This window comes from Crinia signifera, chromosome 5 (assembly GCF_055691185.1).
Source record: "Crinia signifera chromosome 5, ASM5569118v1, whole genome shotgun sequence".
In the NCBI taxonomy this organism is placed as follows: Eukaryota; Metazoa; Chordata; class Amphibia; order Anura; family Myobatrachidae; genus Crinia; species Crinia signifera.
The window spans coordinates 95076302-95099758 of NC_139221.1; positions in this window are offsets into that span (position 1 = coordinate 95076302).

The window sequence follows — 23457 nt, forward strand, 5'->3', positions numbered from 1 at the left end:
GCAAGATGGATTTGTTTGAACTTTTTTTGCATTTATAAAAACTTATTTTTTACTTTATTGCAATAGTGTGCCTGCCTCTAATTGCCATCTATCAATATAACCTTTATATGGTTTGCACACTGGCTCACTATACTAAGGAGTGTGCATACTGCTTGTGTTCAGATTATATATATATATATATATATATATATATATATATATATATATATATATATAAAACAAACAAAGGAGCTCTCCATAGTGCAATATGCAAAGCCATTTATTTCATAAGCTTTAAAAATTCACATAAAAGCAATGGGTAACTTACCCCTACTGACGGTTAACACAACCGCAGTGTAGAACAGCGTGGATCTGTGTCAGCACACAGAGTGGCGGAGAGGTTACACTCACACGTCTCAGTAACAGCTTGATCGACGCTAGGCCACGCCCCAATGCGTTTCGTCATCAAAGGACTTCGTCAGAGGGCTGGCCTAGCGTCGGTCAGATCCCTCATTTTAACAGGCGAGATATCATTAATTAAGCATCATGTGTGCAAACTTCAATTATATGTGATGTTCTTTTAAGACGCCTTACCGCGTATATATAATAGTACAGTAGATGTAACTTATCTCGCCTGTTACAACGAGTAGCAATACCCATAATAGCACATACATAATTTTAATACATCAATTACATAAAAAAACATATAATTATGTGCGCTTCAACTCTTGGTTTCCAGATAATGATGCTTCATTTTCTCCAGTATCACCGTATCCTTTATATATGAGGTTTCATATTTCTATAATTTTTTGCCTTTTAGTCAGAGATGAAAAATATCTGTAACACATCTTAAAGGAACAGTGAATTAAAATTGACATTCAGGACTACAATACGTTTGCATGAAATATGCCTACATTTTTATAGAGTCTACATATGTGAGACATTATTGCCGGACTTCCCAAATAATATTTAAAAAACCTTGGTTAGGTAAAATTGCTCGAAATAAACATATCGACTATGATTTTCTTTAAACAGGTTTTTGACAGATTGGACACATAGACCAATCTTATGGCCATAATTTGTATATCATATCTTTCATTAAAGAGACAAACATACCAGTGTAAGTATAGGTATGTGATAATTTTTTCAAAGATGGACGAGAGCATTAGTATAATTATATGCAGCGCACTATATTTATATGACCTTTTATATTGTGTGTATTTTATTTATTGATATATATTGTTGTTTTATACAATGTTGTTTTTTATGTTATTGATGTATTAAAATTATGTATGTGCTATTATGGGTATTGCTACTCATTGCAACAGGCGAGATAAGTTACATTTACTATTATATATACGCGGTAAGGCATCTTAAAAGAACATCACATATAATTGAAGTTTGCACACATGATGCTTAATTAAGGCCACTCTGTTAAAGCAACGTTTCAATGTTATCCATTGTCATCAGGCTTACACACATTTAAAACAACATACCTTTATATAGACAGACATAACCCTCAGTGAACGCGTTTCCATCTGACGCACTTATAAAATAGGTGTATTTGTATCCAGAAATACACTTATTTTTGACAGTTACTATCACGAAAATACAGCAATTCGTATTTGTATTGATAGCACATCAATACGAATACTAATTGCCTTATTTTCAGGATAGTAACTGTCAAAAATAAGTGTATTTCTGGATACAAATACACCTATTTTTTTTTTACAAATCTCCTTTAGTAAATTTTCCCCTCAATATCAGTGCCCAGCAACCAACATATACGATCTAAACCAGAAAAACAAAGTGATTGTACACAGTAATGGATACTCTCGCTGATACACATACATTGCATGCCATAAAGCTAATTATATAGTGTTAGAAACAATTCAGTCCCAATTGGTCATTCAAACCAAAAGGGGCTATTGTCTTCAATCGGCTGATCCAATGACATTCTTTTCTCAAAAGAACTGTACCTCTATCACCTCCACGTTTGAGAGGAGGGACATAATCTATCATACGATATCTAATGGACGCTAACCTACAGTATGTTTGCGTTCCACAAAGTGTCTAGCGACTGGTTGGTCACTCTAACCAGTTTCTAGTGCCAACTTGATCGCTGACCTATAGACGGCCATTTGTTCACGGGACGTCCGTTCCGTTTTCCCTATATATGACATGCCACAAGGGCATACTATTTGGTACACTAAAAATCTAATTTGCATGTGAGATGAAATCTGATATTAAATGATTTTCCTGATAAAGGATGCATAAATTTAGCTCCCTTGATGAGGAATCCGCAAGTTGTACACCCACAACCAAAACAGCCGTTTTGTGCTTTTAGAAAATGTTGTGGTGTAGGCATATCTGTTTTTACTACATAATCGCGGAGATTCCTGCTCCTTTTGTAACAAATCAAAAATCTAGTATTGCCCAAACCCAGAGATTGATCAGAGAGCACCATAGGCCACTGTTTCTTGACCACCGAACTCATACTTTTACTATGAGGATTAAACACGTTACACCTCAACCTAGAGCTACTGTATTAGATTCAGGTGAGTTACAGTATATGTTTTTACACAGGTATATATTATTATTATTATTATTATTATTATTATTATTATTATTATAATTTTATTTATAAGGCGCCACAAGTGTTTTGCAGCGCCGTACAAAGGAACAATACAGGGAAACAAAACTTGGCATAACATTGAATAAATAACAAAAATACAGTACAAATAAAGAGCACCACAGATCAATACACATTACAGCTTGGATATAAGTAGTGAGGACTCAATCAACATACAACTAGAGGCTTGAGGCCAATGATGGAGAGGAGTATGCAGACGAAGATGGTCACTGAGTGTTGGAGTAAAGGAGAGCTGTAAGTGAAATGTGAAGAGAAGTGGGCTTTGACAACAGGAGGGAAGAGGGCCCTACTCGGAGGAGCTTACAATCTAGTAGGAAGGGGAGACAGACAGATTACAAGAGGTGCAAGCGAGGGGGTGGTGGTTAGATAGCAGGATGTAAACAGGAAACAGGCAAGGGGTCGGAGAACCAGCTGGTTTATGCAGTGGAAGGGTACGCTTTGATGAGTAGGTGAGTTTTCAGTGCCCGTTTGAAGCTTTGCAAGGTCGGGGAGAGTCTAATGGAGCGAGGGAGTGCGTTCCACTGAAGGGGTGCAGCACGGGCAAAGTCCTGTACTCTAGCATGGGAAGCAGTGATCAGGGTGGAGGAGAGACGACAGTCGTCAGCTGACCGTAGAGGGCGGGAGGGTGTATGAATGGAGATGAGGTTAGAGATATATGGAGCAATGGAATTAGAGATGGCCCTGTATGTGAGTGTGAGGTGTTTGAAGAGAATTCTGTAGGGGAATGGAAGCCAGTGCAGATTTTGTTGAAGGGGAGTAGCAGAATTAGAGCGGCGGGAGAGGAAGATAAGCCTGGCTGCAGCATTGAGGACAGATTGGAGAGGAGCTAGTTGGGATTGAGCAAGGCCGGTGAGAAGAGCATTACAGTAGTCAAGCCGTGAGATGACCAATGAGTGGATGATCAGCTTAGTTGCACTCTGTGAGAGAAAGGGCCTGATGCGAGCAATGTTGCGTAACTGGAACCGGCAAGAATGGGCCAGCGTTTGGATGTGGGGTGCAAAGGAGAGGGAGGAGTCAAGAGTGACACCCAGGCAGCGGAGTTGGGGAACAGGGGAGATGATGGTGTTGTTAACAGTGATAGAGATATTAGTAGAGGGCATAGCTCTGGGTGGGGGAAAGATAATAAGTTCGGTTTTGTCCATATTCAGCTTCAGAAATCGCTCAGACATCCAGGTAGAGATGGCAGCGAGGCAGTTGGAAACTTGAGAGAAAACAGTGGGGCAATATGAACAGAAGGAAAGAAAAGAAATCAGCTTTAAGTGGGGCGCACTCCTTACCCAAAATGTCTTTATCAAAGACTTTTTTTTTAAAAACGTACCTATTGTTAGGTGTATATTTTATTAGTGTATATTAACACATTGACCTACCCGGCCATCATTTATATTTTGGGTTTTCAATTTTATTAATTGTATTCAACCTTTATATAATATATTCCCTTTACAAGGGATAACACATAGCGAAATTATTAAAAACAAGTAAAGATATAGAAAAACAAAGAAATAGAAGTTTAAAAAGTGTCTCTGTGACCTATTCGTAGCTGTATAGAAATTGCTTGTAGCAGCTGTATAGTGTCTGTGTTCACTGTAATTTGTAATAAAGAGAGTTTCTCATTCGTCTACTGTATTTTGTGTGTTCAATTCAATATGTGATTATAGTAGTATAACCACTCCTTATTTGACTTATGATGTCATAGGGTAATTATCCAATTGATAGAGTTGGTACATATACATGTGTGGGTATAATATTTACTCACACACAATTTTGGTGAAATTATTCTGTCTCAGAGTATGCATCAAATTTTCACCTCAATGTATCACGGATCACTTCTTTGGAAAGTTCACAGGTTTGCTCACTGTTTTAAATTGTGATGATTGTTCTCAGACATCACGAGAAAAAGGGGGTGCTTGCCGTTCAGCCCGGTACTCCCTTGTATAGGATGTCTCCGTATCACTGTGCAGCAATTCTCATATATGTGTTTACCAATATATTGGGGTCACGGTTATTCATGCATGTACAAAAAAACACCAGTGTGATTACATGACACAAATGTGTTCATGAAAGATGTTCCCTGAAGTTCACCACTGTATCTGAGTGCGTATTTATAGAGTAGATTTATTGAATGATATTTTCAAACAAGGAGCATTGTGTGGAGTCTTGGCATTCAGGCTAGATACCCACACAATTCTGATCGTGATAATATTGTCACTTCTCCTTAAGTGCGCATATTTCTTAGTCCAATTTATTGGGTTGGATGTTATTATAGTCAAGCGTGCCCATGCAGGTGCACAAGAGGTTGTAAATGATTTATGGCTAAGTTATATTCTCATTTTGGCATTTGAGATATTATAATTACTTGACATAAAGTGTAGTGTCCCTGCGTACACACCGGGAGATCACAAGATTGGACCGCAATTTATTTTGCACAGATCACAGTGGGATTTGTGTGACCGCAACGATGTTTGTATACCATGTATTATGTATGCAGTCACACCGCGTGTTGTACCCGCGGTTGTCTGCCACAATCCACTGTCTTGATAGCAGTTATTGATATTTCTATCGTCTCAGATCAGAGACTGAGTCTTTTTTTCGCTGGCTTTTATTGCCGCGAAAGTGGCATACACATCGGGAGATCACAAAATTGAATCGCAATTTATTTTGCGCACATCAGGGTGGTATTGGTATTCACTTGATGATTTTTATTATCAGATATAAGCATGAGTTTTAGTCAATCCCCTTAAGCACCATGCGGCAGGTAATTATTAGATCTGAATTTATATTTTATTGCTGCATACACATGCGACCGACGCGATGCCCGCGATTTCCCATTGAAAACCATGTTAAACATGGACATCGCGTCGGTCGCGTCGCGGCCGGCCATAAATGTGCACACGATGGCCGCGACGCGATGCCCACAATTTGCCATAGGAATCTATGTTAAAAGGCCCGATGGACACGATTTTCATGTTAAATGGCTGAATGGACCCGATTTTACCATAGCAAACAATGTTAAATGGGCCTTAGAGCCCAAATACTTACCCTGAACTCTGAAATGGCCCCCCCAATTGTTTACGCCACCCCACGATCAACGTCAACCCAAAGCGTGGCGAGCGCAGCGAGCCCGCGAGGGGCGGCGGTACGCGTCCTCCGACCTTTTCATACCCCCACTATCTACGTCGGCGTGGAGTTGAGAATAGAATAGTGTGGCGAGCGCAGCGAGCCACCGAGCCCGAAGCGTGGCGAGGGGACGCGGATACCTTCACAGGTAAACGCGTCCCCTCGCGGGCTTCACAGGTGTCCGCGTCGCCACGGACACCTGTGAAGCCCGCGAGGGGACGCGTATAGCTGTGAAGGTATCCGCGTCCCCTCGCGGGGCTCGCTGCGCTCGCCACGCTTCGGGCTCGGTGGCTCGCTATGCTCGCCTCACTATTCTATTCTCAACTCCACGCCGACGTGGATAGTGGGGGTATGAAAAGGTCGGAGGACGCGTACCGCCGCCCCTCGCGGGCTCGCTGCGCTCGCCACGCTTCGGGTTGACGTTGATCGTGGGGTGGCGTAAACAATTGGGGGGGCCATTTCAGAGTTCAGGGTAAGTATTTGGGCTCTAAGGCCCATTAAACATTGTTTCCTATGGTAAAATCGGGTCCATTCAGCCATTTAACATGAAAATCGTGTCCATCGGGCCTTTTAACATAGATTCCTATGGCAAATCGTGGGCATCGCGTCGCGGCCATCGTGTGCACATTTATGGCCGGCCGCGATGCGATCGACGCGATGTCCATGTTTAACATGGTTTTCAATGAGAAATCGTGGTCATCGCGTCGCGTGCGGGCATCTTTAGCCCGCATACGACGCGACCGACACGATTTTTTACCTCACGATGCCCACGATCAAGATCGTGGGCGCCGTGCTAGGTAAAGAGTACCCAAAATATAAATGATGGCCGGGTAGGTCAACGTGTTAATATACACTAATAAAATATACACCTAACAATAGGTACGTTTTTTAAAAAAAAGTCTTTGATAAAGACATTTTGGGTAAGGAGTGCGCCCCACTTAAAGCTGATTTCTTTTCTTTCCTTCTGTTCATATTGATCTAATGACAAATCAGGGGGCTGCACCCTAGCAGGCCAGGAACCATATTTGATAAAAAAAGTCCTGACAGGCGAGCATTGTTACCACCCAAAAATATAAAAAATTATATAAAACATTAAATATCACATTTGTGGTGCGGGTCCTCCAAACCCTTTCTATCTAGAAAACAGTGGGGGACAGATCAGGAGAGGAGAGGTAGATTTGGGTGTCATCTGCATAGAGGTGATATTGGAAGCCAAAGGAGTTAATGAGTGCACCCAGAGAGGAGGTGTACAGAGAGAACAGAATGGGGCCAAGGACGGAACCCTGAGGGACCCCGACAGGAAGGATAGAAGGTGGTGAGGTAGAGCCAGAGGCAGAGACTGAGAAGGAACGGTTGAAGAGGTAAGAGGAAAACCAGTTGAAGACTGTGCCAGAGAGGCCAATGTTTTGGAGTGTGTGGAGGAGGAGAGGGTGATCCACAGTGTCAAAGGCAGCAGATAGGTCCAAAAGGATAAGCAGGGAGAAGTGACCTTTGGATTTGGCTGACAGCAGGTCATTGGTGACTTTCACTAGGGCAGTCTCAGTGGAATGAAGTGGGCGAAAGCCAGATTGAAGGGGATCTAGGATGGAGTGGTCAGACAGGTAGCTGGTGAGACGCCTGTAAACCAGCCGTTCTAGTATTTTAGAGGCAAATGGGAGAAGAGAGATAGGGCGGTAGCTTGTGGGAGATAAAGGGTCCAGGTTAGGTTTTTTAAGAATAGGCGAGACCAGAGCGTGTTTGAAGGGTGAGGGAAAGATGCCAGTAGAAAGAGATAGGTTAAAGAGGTGAGCAAGGTGGGAGCAGCCAGTGGGGGAGAGGGAACTGAGGAGACAGGAGGGGAGAGGGTCCAAGGGACAGGTAGAGGGGGGAGAGGATGAGATGAGGGAGTGGACTTCCTCAGCTGTAGTAGGGCAGAAGGATGACAGAGTGGGGTAGTTGGTAGGGGAGGATGATTGGGGTGGGTGGGCAACAGAGGGGGTATGGAAGGAGATATCATGTCGGATTACCTCAATTTTAGAGAGGAAGAAGGAGGCAAAGTCAGTGGCAGTGAAGGATGAAGGGAGGAGGGGTGGTGCAGGGCGAAGTAGAGTGTTGAAAGTTTCAAAGAGATGTCGGGGATTGGAGGAATGGGAAGAGATGAGAGATTTGAAGAAAGATTGTTTGGTATAGGAGAGAGCAGCGCTGTAGGAGGAGAGAATAAACTTGAAATGGAGGAAGTCTTCCAGAGAGTGAGATTTCCTCCAGAGGCGTTCAGCAGAGCGTGCACATTTTTGCAAGAATCAAGTTATTTTGTTGTGCCAGGGTTGTGGTTTAGAGCGTCAAAGGGGAACAGTGTGGAGGGGGGCTACAGAGTCGAGAGCAGAGGTGAGAGAAGAGTAATAGAAAGAGGCAGCCTGGTTGAGGCAAGTCATGGTTGAGAGAGGAGAGAGGAAAGTCTCCAGGGAAGACAGGACAGTGGGGTCAAGAGACCCGAGGTTACGTCTGGTGACTGTGGGTCTGGGCAATGAGGGGAGAGGGGAGGATGAGAGGGTGAAAGAGAGTAGATTGTGGTCAGAGAGTGGGAAGGAAGATTTAGAGAAATCAGAGAGATTACAATGGTGGGTGAAGACTAGGTCAAGGGAGTGTCCGAGATTATAGTGGGGGTGGAGGTCCATTGAGAAAGTCCAAAGGAGGTGGTAAGGTCAAGAAGGTTAGAGGAGGCAGCATTATTGATGTCAATAGGAATGTTAAAGTCACCGAGGATGATAGAGGGGAGGTCAGAGGCGAGAAAGTGTGGAAGCCACGCAGCAAAGTTATCAAGGAATGGGGAGCAGGGGCCAGGGGGGCGGTAGATTGCAGCCACAAGGAGGTGAATGGGGTAGAAGAGGCGGATAGTGTGTACCTCAAAGGTGGAGAATGTGAGGGAGGGCTCAGGTGGGATGGCGCGGAAGGTGCAGTTGGGGGAGAGGAGGATGCCCACTCCTCCACCCTGGCGGCCATCCGGTCTGACCGAGTGTGTGAAGGAGAGGCCTCCATAAGAGAGGGCAGCAGGGGAGGTAGTGTCAGATGCGGACAGCCAGGTTTCAGTGATGGCAAGAAGGTTAAAAAAGTGGGAGATAAAGAGGTCGTGGATAGTTGGGAGCTTGTTGCAGACTGATCTAGCATTCCAGAGAGCACAGGAGAAAGGAAGGGAGGGGACAGGTGAGATAGTAATTAGGTTGTGAGGGTTGTGGGTGCGTGTGAAAGGTGTGGAGGTTGAGAGGGGGTGAGACCTGATAGCAAGGACTGGTATGGGACTGGATCTAGGAGCCATATTTCTGTGTAAAGTTGATCAGAGTAGTGATATAGAATGAGGTTGGAGTGGCCTAGAGTGAGTAGTGAGAAGGTGATATACTGGAAGCGTGGAGAGCCTACAGGAAGTATAGTTAATGTATAAGGGAGACAGAAGCAGTGTGTGACAGCATTTAGTTCAGCATGGAGATCAGTGTCCAGGTTGTGCAGACTGTAGGTGATGATGAGGCAGGAAACTCACTGCAGTATGTTGATTGCTGGGGTTGCAGATGGAGGACGAAGTGTTCTTTGTCCTCCTGTTTCCCTCCTGTTCATCTCCTGTATATCTCCTATGTTATATTACTATAGTCTGCATACTTTACACTAGAATACTTCACATCTAGAAGACTACACAGCCAAAGGCCTAACAGCCTAGCATATAGTGAATAAATAGCAGTACAGGTCCTAGTGATCCCCACCCCCTAACTCCACCCACACCTAATTGATTTATCAAGGTGTGATCAAAGTCAGACCACTGCCCCCACTAATACACAGACATTTCGTGTTTACTATATATTCCAAAGGTACTAAAACAGCCATAGGGCTAAGATGATACAGTATTAGTATGATTGGCTACTTTGGATACATTCCCCACTGACAGCTAGTAGATAAGTGCTTCTGCTTATGACATCAGGCCTTGCTTCAGTTTTTGATAATAATAAAAAGGTTCTTCATATAGACAATGCATGGTCATTTTTTTTTTTAAATAAGAAGATAAGCTCCAAATTGAATACACTTAAACATTTATAAGTACATTTCAGAAATGATGATTAGTACAAAGTGCTGACAATACTTTGGAAAACGTGTGCGCATACAAAAATCATGCATTAGGCAGAAAATGACTAAATTGTGAAAGTTACTGTAGTTTCCAATTACAGGTTAACCTCATCACATAGGAGAGGGCCATAACTAAAGAAATGACAATGCTTCATTATTATTTATGGTGGAATTAATGTATTAACAGCAGGAATCTAATGTTCTAAACTTGGTTTTCTCTCTGGAATTCATTATAATGCCACCATCTAAATGTTCTGTGTTAATAGGATTCATGTTGTTTCATTTGAGATTTGTCATTAGCGGACAGAACAGCTGACCTTTGTGTACTGTGTCTAAGTATTAGCCTATAAATAGTTGGGAACAGATATTGTGCTATATGCTAGTTGAATGTGATAAAAGATGTACGTTTGTACTTAATTTTATTGAAGAATAGACAAAAATACAAAATTTTTATTTTTTTTGTTAGTGTAGAATTTCTCAATGCAAAGCAAATAATGTAAAATCCGGTGACTTTTCATTTAAACTGATATTGCCTTCACTCACAGCAAGAGAAGGAGAAGGACCAAGAGTAAATAGACCCTAAAGACATTTTAATGTCGCCGGAAGGGAATGCCCTAAACCAAAAAATGTTGTAAAAACCCTGTTATCTGGATTTTTACAGCATTTTCGTATGCATTAAAGCCCCTCTGTCGAGGCACCGCTGCGTAGGGACTCGCCAGCTTTTGCTGGTGATACCCAATAGAAATCTATCGGTTTCTCTCCGCAGCGCTGTGTGAGGGATCCATTATGGATCCCTCCCACTATGCACCACGGCTGGCGCCGTCACTCCGCACACACGCAGAGGGGCTCTCCGGTCTCAGACCCGGAAGTCCAGGGAAGGTGGTGCATTGCAAAGGACAGCTCTTATTGCAAAAACTGTCCTTTGCATTACTAATTGCTTATGTTAGTGCATATGCGATTAGTATGAATGCGGTAGTCGGTGGAGAGGGGCGACAGATGTTAGATGACCTTTTAGAGAAAGTAGAGAGAGAAAATGTAACGGCCAATTATCTCCTAACACGCATGTTAAAGGGTGTGTTTGAAAAAAATGACCATTAGGGGCTGGACGTTTAATACTTTATATCTCTTGGCTTTATCTCTCACCAAGGCTTAGCAAATAGACTCCTCTATTACAAAAAAAACATACAAGTTCTTTACATATTAGTTGAGGTATTGTTTTCGGTCCAAGTGGTTATATTTTTGATACCAGTATGACAAAAATACATAGTAACAGTTCCCCAATTTAATACAAATTTAAATCAGCTTTAATTCAGTAAACCAGGGGTTCCATTTAACAATGAGATATAAGTCCATTAACACTAAAGGGGTTATGTTCTCCTTCCATCTTTTAAAACACTGTGGTGGTTGGCGCAACCAGAAATCAGTATAAATAAGCTCAGTGCCCTGTTTTTGTCCTTAAACATTGGGGCCCCCAGAACCTCAGGACCCTGAATAGTTGTATCCTTTGTAAGCCCTGTTGTTGGGCCTGCCTACACTCATTCATTAACTACACTTTTTGCTGTTGCTGTTTACTTCAGCCTTTCAGAGAGCATCCTTTTACCCAGTCACAGAACAAGCAGTAAAATCAGCTGAGAAAACTCCACCCAATGAGATAGGAGATGAGATAGGATACAAAGATAAGATACTCAACAGGACACAGTCACAGGCTAATGGACAGCATTGTCTATCCTATTCATATACCTTCCTGCTTCAGCTGACACTCCTCTGCTCTTTAGTGCAAGCCCCATTCTCTTCTAATTTATCATACTTACCAAATTTAATTTCCCTCATAGTGGTAGCCATTGAGGCATGTGCCCCAGCTGACACAGAGCCTACATAGAGGATTGGGACAAACCTTATGAAATTATAAATGTTGAGCAGAAATACTATAGCAGGCTTCCGCCTGTAGCTCTGTGGTTTGGCACAGTTCATTTTACCAATGGAAAAGTTCTAGGAATCCTAAACAGATACAGTACTAAAAGTTAACCGATGATGTAGTAAGACATTTTAAGAAATCATGGGACCTTAAATCAATTACAATTGTAGCATAGAACATTTAAAATAAATGCGTCAGTATATCAATATAAGAGAATAGCTCAGTGGCCCTTAGAAAAAAGGACTATAATGCTGACCAGTAAGAACTTCAATGTTAAATAGATAATTAAAGATAATTAGATCAATGCAACGGGTGGCAGTGAAGGATTAGTGGCTTTGAAAATACATTATTAGACGTACAAAATGTATAATGAGAAATAGAACAGCAGTCTAATATAAATTAAATTAAGTAAGCAAAACTCAAAAGAAAAGTCTATTTTTGTATTTTTCTTTCATTTTAACACTCCCTTTTGTCTAGAAATGATCTATTTGGTGGTCAGATTTTGGTTCTGTGTATGGTAACAAACATGTACTTTATAGTGAAGTATTAATCTATATATATAAAAATCGATGTGTGTTTGTGTGTATGTTCCATACGGACTCCAAAACGGCCTGACCGATTTTGATGACATTTTCAGGCAATCTTCAGATTAGCCCACCGGGTGTTCCTTTGAAGTTTGTTAGCGATCAGATTACTTTTTGGGGGGGTTTATTTGGCAATTAATTCATCGCGCCACGAATGAGATTTTGTTCCTGCCGAACTTCTGTCAAATGCAAATGAATATTCAAGCCGTTGTCGACAATGTATTCCGACACCTAACAACCAACTACAAAAAACTGGATCAACTGTGCGAACGTGCAATTTTGGCACCAAAAAATGATGAGGTCTACAAGCTCAATGAGCAAATTCAATTGAAACTGCCCGGCAAATCAGTCAAATAGAAAAATCGATGGACACAGTAATGGATGAAGAACAAGCTGTCAATTATCCGATTGAATTTTTTAATTCATTGGAACCACCCGGAATGCCACCGCACGTATCAACATGAAGGTTGGATCACCGGTGATGCTTATTGGCAATTTAAACGCACCAAAGTTGTGCAACAGAACCAGATTGACCATCAGCAATGTACCTATAGATATCTGCTAAAACTTCATCACATGACTGACCCCATCCATCCACCAGAAGTCATCTGGCTATAGATAATTAGTGCTTCCCATGCAAAGCCGGGGCGGATCGCTAGTAAAAAATAAAATACATTTTAAAATAACAGCTACTCACATACTAAATTGCCTTATCTGTTAACGTGCAGTTGTGGCTTACAGTACTTCTTCTCAAATACAGCATAGATGTGAATCTTCGCATATGGGGTCTGATTGAGACCTCATCGCACGACTGCAAAATCATAGCCGCCAGCGATCAGTTAAACCGCTACACTGCTCCAATGAAATCTCACCTTGTGAATTAATGTTGGTGCATATACATTTGCACCCGTGTGAATATGTTCACATTCCTTTGTAACAGTCTCACCATTGAATGATTTTTACCTAGGGCACAAGTAATCATAGGCACACCGTGCTGCAATGAAAAAGAGGCAAATTCGGGCTAGAGCTGAAGTCCCAAACCCTCTCCTAAATTGGCTTGGCATGCCCTGTGTTTTTCTTACAACGCCTCAAAAAGGTAGTTTCCACCCCCACCCGCCCACTCCCTGTCAATCACCTTGTGAATGGCCAGAACTAGTTGCACAAATTCATTGCAGCATGGCTTTGCACACGTGTACTGTGAACCATGCTTATGCGCAGTCTGTGGATAATAACTTACTGTGCAAATTTGAGGCTGTGCAATCAGGTCTGAATCAGGCCTCATGGTTCACACTGAGGTGGAGATTGCTGTATACACTATTGATTTCATAATGTATAATAATTTGTATTTGCGTAATCATTTATTTTTTTAAGTTTTACTGTAATTTATCCCCATTAACAGAAGACAATCTGATATATGTTGCTTAGGTTAGGAAACAGATAATGGTTTATTATTATTAAATGCCATAAATGCCTTAGGGGTCTATTGCTAAACAGAGGTTGATATCTTGAAGTTACTCCCTGATTCAGACATGCTCACCAAACTTGTAGAGTCACACAAAGCCATCCTCCTCAGAGAAGCAGCAGATCTCTGCCATACCACATACAGTATGTGTCCTCTGGTTCCTGGGTACTATGCATGCCCCGTGGTCAGATTGAGCTCTCCATGGGAGTATAATGGTAGTGCAACAGGCAGTCAGCAGAGTGGAGGAATGGCATCGGTGGTAAAAGTGTCTTTTTGGCATCTTATTCTCCACAGCAATTAATGTACATTTTAGCCATATTGCTCCCCATGTTCATCATGCTTATGTCACTATTCCCCGTGTGTGTGTGTGTGTGTATTCCTAGTACTTTAACTATGGCTTTACCCTGTAAATCATATGCTGTTATCCTAATATGGTCAGTAAGTATCCAGGGGGAAAGTATATCATTTTACCAAAAGACCACATCCACAGGGGGGTGATCAGGACATAAACCAATTACCAGGTCATTGTTATTTTTATTTGCCCCTCTTTGTGCATCTCTGAACACAAACAGATATTGGGGAGAGTGACACAGCAGGCGGGCAGCAGAAGAATGACAGCTGTGGGAGGAAGTAGGGAGAGATCTGATGCTTGAACCCACCAATCAGGTAACTGTGTAAATCCCCTGGTGGTTACTGGCACCGTGGGAATTTGGGAGGTTTCAAAATAGCTTGTGCAGGTCAACTCCTCATGTTAGTTGCTGGCTTTGGCTAAGGGGTGATACTCTGCAAGGTACCTTGTGGAACACATCATCTGCCCTGGGTGGGCTCAACTACTCTCTTGTGTGGAGCAACCAGCACTGTGTGGACTTCTACAGATTCCCTGTTGTTGAGTGCTGTGGAAAATAAACTATGATTTTGGTTTAATCTGTTCGGTGTCTGGATGATTAAATAACCCTTATCCTCACAAGCAGTGACCCAGGTGGGTCACTTCATTAAATTATATATTGGACAGAACAGGGGTGAGAGTGAGAATAGAGCAATATTGGCAGGGGTGACAGTGGCACGGAGAGGACGATGAGGGATGGGGTGGTTGAAACAGCTGTTCTGCTACCCCAACAAGCATCTTTACTTGATCCTGAGATGGCAAGTTTTAGTAGTGAAATGGAAAGTAGATCTTTCAGCGCATAGATGAATCATTTTGCCTATACTAGTGTAGGTGGATGAGATATCTATGCTAATCAGAGGCACAAGTGGTGATATCTGAGATATCTCCATGTTACCCCACCTGTGATCAGGAGAAAGCAATAAAAAGCCATGTTATCACTCCACGATTGTGGAGTCTGTACTGTGCTCCTCAATACTGGTCTGGTATGGCTCCGCCAGCGAGAGAGACAAATGCAAACTCTGAAAGGTAGTCAGAACTGCAGAGAAGATAATCGGGACGGACCTTCCCTCTGTCCACGACTTGTCCAGAGCAAAAAAGTGGGCAACAAAGATAGTCAAGAACCTACTACATCCTGGCCTTGGCTTGTTTAACCTGCTGCCATCAGGAAGACGCTACAGAGATATTTCCACCAGGTCCACCAGACGTCTAAAAAGTTTTTCCCGCAAGCAGTTCACCTGTTGATATGTGAAATCATGAACACCTTACTGTCTAGTTGTGCCATAACCCTTTGCACACAATCTAACAAGGTCTCCCCTCGGAATAACTTTCTGTATGACTGTACCTGTTCCCCCACCTGTTTATTTAGTTTATTGTTTATACTGTATGCTGTTTACTTGTTACCCACCTGGCTGCTGCACAGCAAACCGAAAACAAATTCCTAGAATACGCAAGTATACCTGGCAAAATAGAGCTGATTCTGATAAAGGGCATTTTTTTCACTGCTTCACTTATAGAGCTTTAAGTATACCATATTTTCCTAATAATATGTAGTAGTGGTTATAAGGGCAATATGCAGAGATTAGCCAGGATGGTGCCTGCCACTAGCGCCATGCAGGGGGGTGGGGGGGATGTGCAAGAAGAGGATTACATTTTACTTCAATCTAAGATGTCAGTTATCCTCTAGTTACTGGCCAGCCAGATGCATGAGACATGCAGTGGGAGCCTTAGCGGAAGAGAGGATGCTGGTAAGAGAGGAGCTAAGACCAAGTAAGTTTCTAGATTTGAGAGGGGAGTGGTATGCTCTGTGTGGGAGGCAGAGCAATGTCTGAGAGTAGATCAATGTTCAGTGTGAGATGAGAAGTGTACAGAGAGTGAAGTACTATATGATAGCGAGCAGGAAAGTAAGGAGGTACAGTGAGCTATTTAATTGTGAGGAGGAAAGTGAGGGGTTGCAGTGTGCTATGTGAGAGGAAGTAAATATACAGATTGTGCTCTGTAATTATGAGGAAGGCGGAGTGCAGGGGGTTGGCCTACATGTGGGATACAGTGTGCTATGTGACTGTGAGGAGAGCAGTGTACAGTGGGTGATATTTGCTGATTGATGAGCCACAACACAAAGTAATCCTATCTACAGTACTATTGTATAACTCACTGAAGCCTATGTTGATGTGAATATACTGGTGCTTTAAAATATGGATTGCTGTACTTCTACAGGTCATTGATGCATATGGTCTCGGATATAGCAGCCTATGGATTTTAGTGTATGAAGACTGCATTATAAGGATGTGATTCCAAGGATGCAGAGATAGAACTGAAATTTAACTTAATTTGGACTTTTTACTACTCTATAATCTCAAATGATTTTTTTTTTTTAAAACACTTGAACTCAGGATCATTATGTGGTATTACTTACTCGGTACTTGTGTAGTTTCACGGCGCCAGCACGGCACAAACACATTGGAAACATATCTTTCTTCACTTCTCCACATGTAAAGGTTGGTTTAGTTTTAGGTAAGATTCATTTTAACACCTGCTTATATATGCCAAGGTAGTTATTTTATAACCATCTACACCCATTCAGTAAGTGTTTTTGTATACTTTAAAAAGCAGGACACTCAATTCACAGAAGTCGACATGTGTCAACTTTTTCACTGTAACACCAACATAACTTTATTTAAAAGTAAAACCAATGTGGGGACACATATATAGTGATTAAAATGCAACATTAGAACATAATAAATATACATGTAAGGAGGGGTAAAATGTATTTTTATTAGGCTGTTCATTAAGGTAGACAATTGAGGTAATAGAAAACAATAATTGATTAACAATTAGAAAAATTCATTTGATTGGCTTAATCATAGTTAGAGATGAGCGGGTCCGGATTCCCGAGATCCGACAGATCCGAATATCGGGGATCCGGGCCAGATCCGAGCCGGCTCGGGAGTTCCCGCCTGAATTCCGGACCAATAACGAGGCCGAACGTCATCATCGCGCTGTCGGATTCTCGCGGGAGCGGGATCTTAAAAAAGACGCACGCACGCCCCGCCATCTTCACTCCAATCTTGGAGAGGGAAGAGGGTGGTTGGGAAGCTCCGTGTGCTCCGTGCTGTGCTCTGTGCCATGTGCTCCGTGACCTGACCTGTGCCCTCACTGCCCTGTGCTGTGCTCCGTGCCATGTGCTCCGTGCTGTGCTCCGTGACCTGCCCTCACTGCCCTGTGCTGTGCTCCGTGCCATGTGCTCCGTGCTGTGCTGTGCTCCGTGACCTGCCCTCACTGCCCTGTGTTGTAGACTTGTGGCCTGAGCCCTGTAGTGTGATTTAACTAACTAGGTGCTGTAGTGCTCACACGCAGGGGCTGCAGTGTCCACTGTCCAGGGGCTGTCCTGTGGCCCATGCCCTGTTGTGATTTATTTAGCCCTAAGCCCTGTGTTGTGATTAATTTTATTTAGCCCTGAACCCTGTGTTTTTTTTGTGATTTAACTAACTAACTCAGGGCCTTATTTTGGTTCATTCTTTCTGACAAAATCCTTCTTAGATGGGCAAAACCATGTGCACTGCAGGTGGGGCAGATGTAACATGTGCAGAGAGAATTAGATTTGGGTGGGGTTTTACTTCAAAGTGAGATCTATATTGAAGTGTAAAAATAAAGCAGTCAGTATTTTCCCTGCACAGAAACAAAATTACTCACCCAAATCTAATTCTCTCTGCACATGTTAAATCTGCCCCCCCTGCAGTGCACATGGTTTTGTCCATCTAAGAAGGATTTTGTCAGAAAGAATGAACCAAAATAAGGCCCTCAGTGCTGCAGTGCTCACACGCAGGGGCTGCAGTGCTGCTGAGTAGTACACTGTGTACAGGGGCAGCATTAAGGGGCTGTGTCCAGTGTGACGGCCTATATCTTATCCATTGTCCAGTGTCACGAGTCACTCATGACATATATCCTGTGTCCTGTCCTGTGTGACGACTGACGACATATCCTGTGTCCAGTGTGACGACATATATCCTGTGTCCAATGTGACGACATCTATCCAGTGTCCAGTGTGACGACAATATATCCTGTGTCCAGTGTCACAAGTCACAATATATATCCTGTGTCCAGCGTGACATGTAATGTGTGCCGGCATATATCCTGTGTCCAGCGTGACATATATCCATTGTCCAGTGTGACGACATATATCCAGTGTCCAGTGTGACGACATATATCCTGTGTCCAGTGTGACGACATATATCCTGTGTCCAGTGTGACGACATATATCCTGTGTCCACTGTGACGACATATATCCATTGTCCAGTGTACAGGAGCTGTGTCCAGGGGCGGTGTCCAGAGGCTGTGTCCAGTGTGACGGCTGTGTCCATTGTCCAGGGGCTGTGTCCAGTGTGACGGCTGTGTACAGTGTACAGGATCTGTGTCCAGAGGCTGTGTCCATTGTCCAGGGGCTGTGTCCAGGGTGACAGGCTGTGTCCAGGGTCAGTGTCCAGGGGCTGTGTCCAGGCGCAGTGTCCAGTGTCCAAGGGGCTGTGTCCAGCGTGACAGGCTGTGTCCAGTGTAAAGTAAGAAAAAGAAATAAAAGTAATAAATAAAATAAAAACACATTTTTGGAGGATGATGGAGGAGGAAATAGTGGGAGTGCTGAAGCTGCTACCACCAGTCATGACAAGGCCGATACCTCTTTGTATTTGCTGTTTGGAGCATTTCTCTTTTTTTGGGATAGTTTATTAAACTGCCACCCTGTCTGCCCCTGCAGTGCCGCTCTGCCAGGTTGGAAGTGTAAGGTCCACATGTATGTGATGCCGACTGCTGTCGCTTAGCTTAGTCATCCAGCTACCTCGGTATACCCTTTTGGCCCAACTACAGTAAATGAAAACAATTTTATAAGCTGTGAAGTGATCAAAATTGACTAGAAATGAGTGGAAACTAATCTTATTGAGGTTAATAATACTTTAGGGGCAAAAACAGGCCCAAATTCTGTTATTTTAGCCATTTTTAGCATTTTTTCATAAAAATCCAGATCCAAAACCAAAACCAAAACCCACAAGGGTGGTTTTGCCAAAACCAATCCAGATCCAAAACACGAAGGGAGATCCAGATCCAAAACCAAAACCAAAACCCGAAAAAGTGGCCGCCGCACATCTCTAATCATAGTTGAAAGGCTAGATTAGCAGGGTCATATATAGGAAGGGTATGTCACCGTTCACGGAAGTACGCTCACTCTCACGATCGGTGACATACGCTGAGTTTTCCATTGAAAACATGCAAGACCCGTCCGTGCAAGGTGGCTTTACACTCAGATAGCCGAAAGATATCGGTGTGAAAACGGACAAGACCCGTCCGTATACGGTGGCGTACGCTCTGTTGTACGCCAGTTATCAGTGTCTAAGAGGAGATCCGTCTGTGTACGGTGGCGTACGCTCAAGTGTACACCACTCCCCTTTGTCGGTCTTTGTGACGTCCGTATGCGGATGTTTTGTGGGTGGACTTTCGCTCACCGTCTACGTACGGGAAACGTACGGTGAAACGGAACGTACGAACGTTTGGCCGACCGAACCAGAATAAGGCCCTATGTTCATTGTTTTTTGGTTTGTTTTCCTCTTCCTGTAATAATTTACCTTTATACTGTACAATGTTTTTGATGCATGTGAAGCAACTTTGTGTCTTGCTGGAAAAAGTGCTATATAATATAAAATTATTATTTTATGTACAATTCCCACTGTCAACTTCATCCAGTAATATATTATATGACACATTGGCCCTTTCTCTGGTTGAGTCGCAAAGCTGCAAATTTCGCAGCATTGTGTGTCCACCAATTGCTCCTTGCACGGCTGCCCCCCCCATTCACAGCCTTGGGGGCAGGGTAGAAATCAATCGATGGTCACCGACCATCGAATGATTTCTCCAGTGCTTGCAGAGGTAAGACACCTCTCTGTGCGGGAAGCGGGCCGGCAGCTAACATTTGGTAGGCCCTTTGCATGTGAACACAAAGCTTTTTCATGGGAATGCCCTTGAAACGCTGGGAATACCCATGGGTGCAGCCCCCTACCGCCGCACTGCTAGGTTGCCATGCCTGCTTGCACAGAGCTTCTGCACATGCACATACAGTAAATGTGCATGCACAGGCGCTCGCCAATGCTCCCCTGCGCGAACATGCAGAATAGGGGTTTTTATTATCCACTATGATAAGTGGAGTGTTGCTTCTGTGGTATGACAGGCATCATTTTTATTATTTTTTTACTGAATTCTAGCCTCTGTGTTATTTATGCAGTAAAGTGAAGCACATTTTGATTCCCTGATGTCCTCTGTATTATACATTTGTCAATGATACTCTCTGCATCATATAACAGTAACCGATGACCTCTGTATTATTTGTACACATGGTGGACTCTGATGCTCTCTACGGTATATGGTGGTAACTAATTGTCTCTGTATTATATGGCAGTCACTGTGATAACTTAATGCATTTCAATGGTTCAATGGCTTTATACATCCATTGTATTATTATACTTATAGTTTAAATCAGACATGATATAAATTAGAATTTGATCACTGTATAGCATGGGTTCTCAAACTCGGTCCTCACGACCCCACACAGTTTTTCATGTCACAGGGCAGGTGCAAAGGTGCATTTATTACTCATAGACACATTTTGAAAGATCCACAGGTGGAGCCCTTTATTTCACTTGTGATTTTGTGAGGAGAACTGCAAAACATGCACTGTGTGCGGTCCTCAGGATTGAGTTTGAGAACCTGTGCTGTATAGGAGTTAGAGGCCTATCAATTTAAGTATATTTGTGGCATATCTCCTGTGCCTTCATCTCATTCCCATTGCACTGAATTAAAACTTTGTTGCATCCATACCTAGTACTGGGCTGTTAATTTTCGTAACATATATGATTGTGACAGGAGAGGGTGGGGATATCAATTCTCTCACCTTGCCAAGGGACACGCAGATCCCTAGATAAGGTACTAGCTGGAAACAGGCCCGGTGACAGGGGGGGTTGGGGGACAGCTGTGACAGGCCCCACCAATCTGAGGGGCCCCAGAGCAAGGCTACAGCCTTGAGTCTTTAATTCAGAAGTCGCTATCAGCCTGCTCTAACAGCCGACAGGACCAGAAGCACAGACGCTGCGGCCACACCGAACGATGTACAACAAAGTACAACAAGAAACATTCTGCAGCCCCAACTCACTCCCCTTCCCCGGGTGGACAGTTTCCCCGCCACCCAGGTACACTGCTGTGGAGGGTGGCATTGCTGCATCCCAGGACCCTGTCAGACTCGGAAACCCCGCTTTTAGGACCCTGACACCAGGACCCGATGAGCAGGCGTAACCCCACTTGGAGAACTCCGTCAGGTGCCGGCAACACCTCTCTCAGGACACCGCTGATAGGCAGCGTATCCATCCCTCCCTCCCTCTGGAGCAGGCAGGTAGCGGCTGTGTTGTCCCCCCCACGAGGAGATTGGTGGCTGCAACCAACCCCCCCTTCCCCCGGGTGGCTGCACATCCCCCCGTGGAGCCCGCGAATGGAGCAGGTCGACGGCCGCACGCAACCGCCCCCTCCCGCCCCGCCTGGGGTGCTGATAGCACTCGCACCTGCCCTGCCTACACCTGGAGGCTATGGGCCTAATGCTAAGTGGCACTGGGTCTCTCCTTTGCTCCTTGCTGATAGGCACCACTGTCAAAAAAATCTGTTAAGCAAATATGTTGCGCCACCAGTCTACTTGTTAGCTATCTTTCCTATGGATGCAGCAGATAGAGACAACCCACACTGTAAGGCCACACGATTCACCCCAAAATACCATACCCACGAATGCCCCTGCAGACTGCCCCCGTTGCACTGCCCCAACAGATGCTGATGGTGCTTCTATGTGGAGGAGATCAGGCTTCTCCCACCACTCTGGCAACTGGCAGACATTTCAAATTGGAGGAGATGGAAGAAGCCTGTGCTCTACTCTCCTTCCTTCAAGTTCACAATAACAAGCAGCAGCGGTGAAGCGAGTGATTACTACAGGTGGCATTATATATAAGCCAGGGGTGGGGGCCCCCAGAAATATCAGTGTACAGGGCCCCACGTTTTTTTTTTTTTGCCAGCCCTGGCTGCAAAACATCAAAGGAGAGTTGGATAAAAATGAACCAGTGCTTGAACCTATAAATCAGGCATGTCCAAGCAATGGCCCTCCAGCTGTTGTAAAACTACACATCCCAGCATGCCTTGCCATAGCTTTAGCATTCCCTAATAGCAAAACTGTGACAAGGCATGATGGGACTTATAGTTTCACAACATCTGGAGGGCAATAGTTTGGACATGCCTGCTGTAAATGTTTTCTTTTAATACTGATTGGTGCGATAACCATGTGTCACTACCGCATTCACTGAGACCAAGCAATCAGCACCTCACTGTTGAATCTGTCTACCCCCAGGCTTTTATTGCAAACTAGCCAGTAGTGTCAGCATAATACTGTAAAAGCCCCCATGCATTAGCCCGACTTGTCCTAGGGACAAGTCGGACCTGATTTCCCCGGCAGCTCACCGGGAGGTTTCTCACATGATGAGGCACTTGATGTGCCAAGTTTTGCATATGATAAATCGCCATGCGATTTATCATATGAAACTCCAGGGGAGCTGCAGGGGGAGAGCCGGGCAGAATCAGCAGGTGAGGGGCCGGGCATAGTAAGCTGTCAAATAGGCAGCGGGCGGGGGGCGTTGGAGAGCCAGGCTGGGGACCCAGAGGCAGCGCGTGGGGGTGGACGCCGTTGAACAGACGAGGGAGCTGGGCAGGAGGATCGGGGACTCACTCACACTGCACTGCAAGCCAGGGAAAAAAAACAATACAAATGAATGGGAAGCCAGTGATTGGGTGAGAGCTCTCTCAGCCAATTGCTGATTGGCTGAGAGCTCTCTCGGCCAATTGCTGATTGGCTGAGAGCTCTCTCAGCCAATCACTGGCTGCCCATTCATTTGTAATGGGTTTTTTTTTTCCTTGCAGATGCAGAGTTGTCCCCGGTCCTCCTGCACCCAGCTCCCTCGTGTCACGATCCGAGCTGTCAGACAGACTTTCTTACCGGCTAAGTGCCTCCGCAGGTTCAGCTTGCGGTCCAGACGTCATCTCTGACGGCCTCCTGTCTCCCAGTGACAGTCCCCAGTGCACGGCAATCCACCTGTCCGCCGCCATTGCTCCCAGTATCCAGCATGGTGTGCACAAACACACTTTCCCGCCATAGCAGACATGGGGGCTGCCATGTTCTTCCCAGTCACATGTCTGTGCTGTCCAATCCTGTTGGTT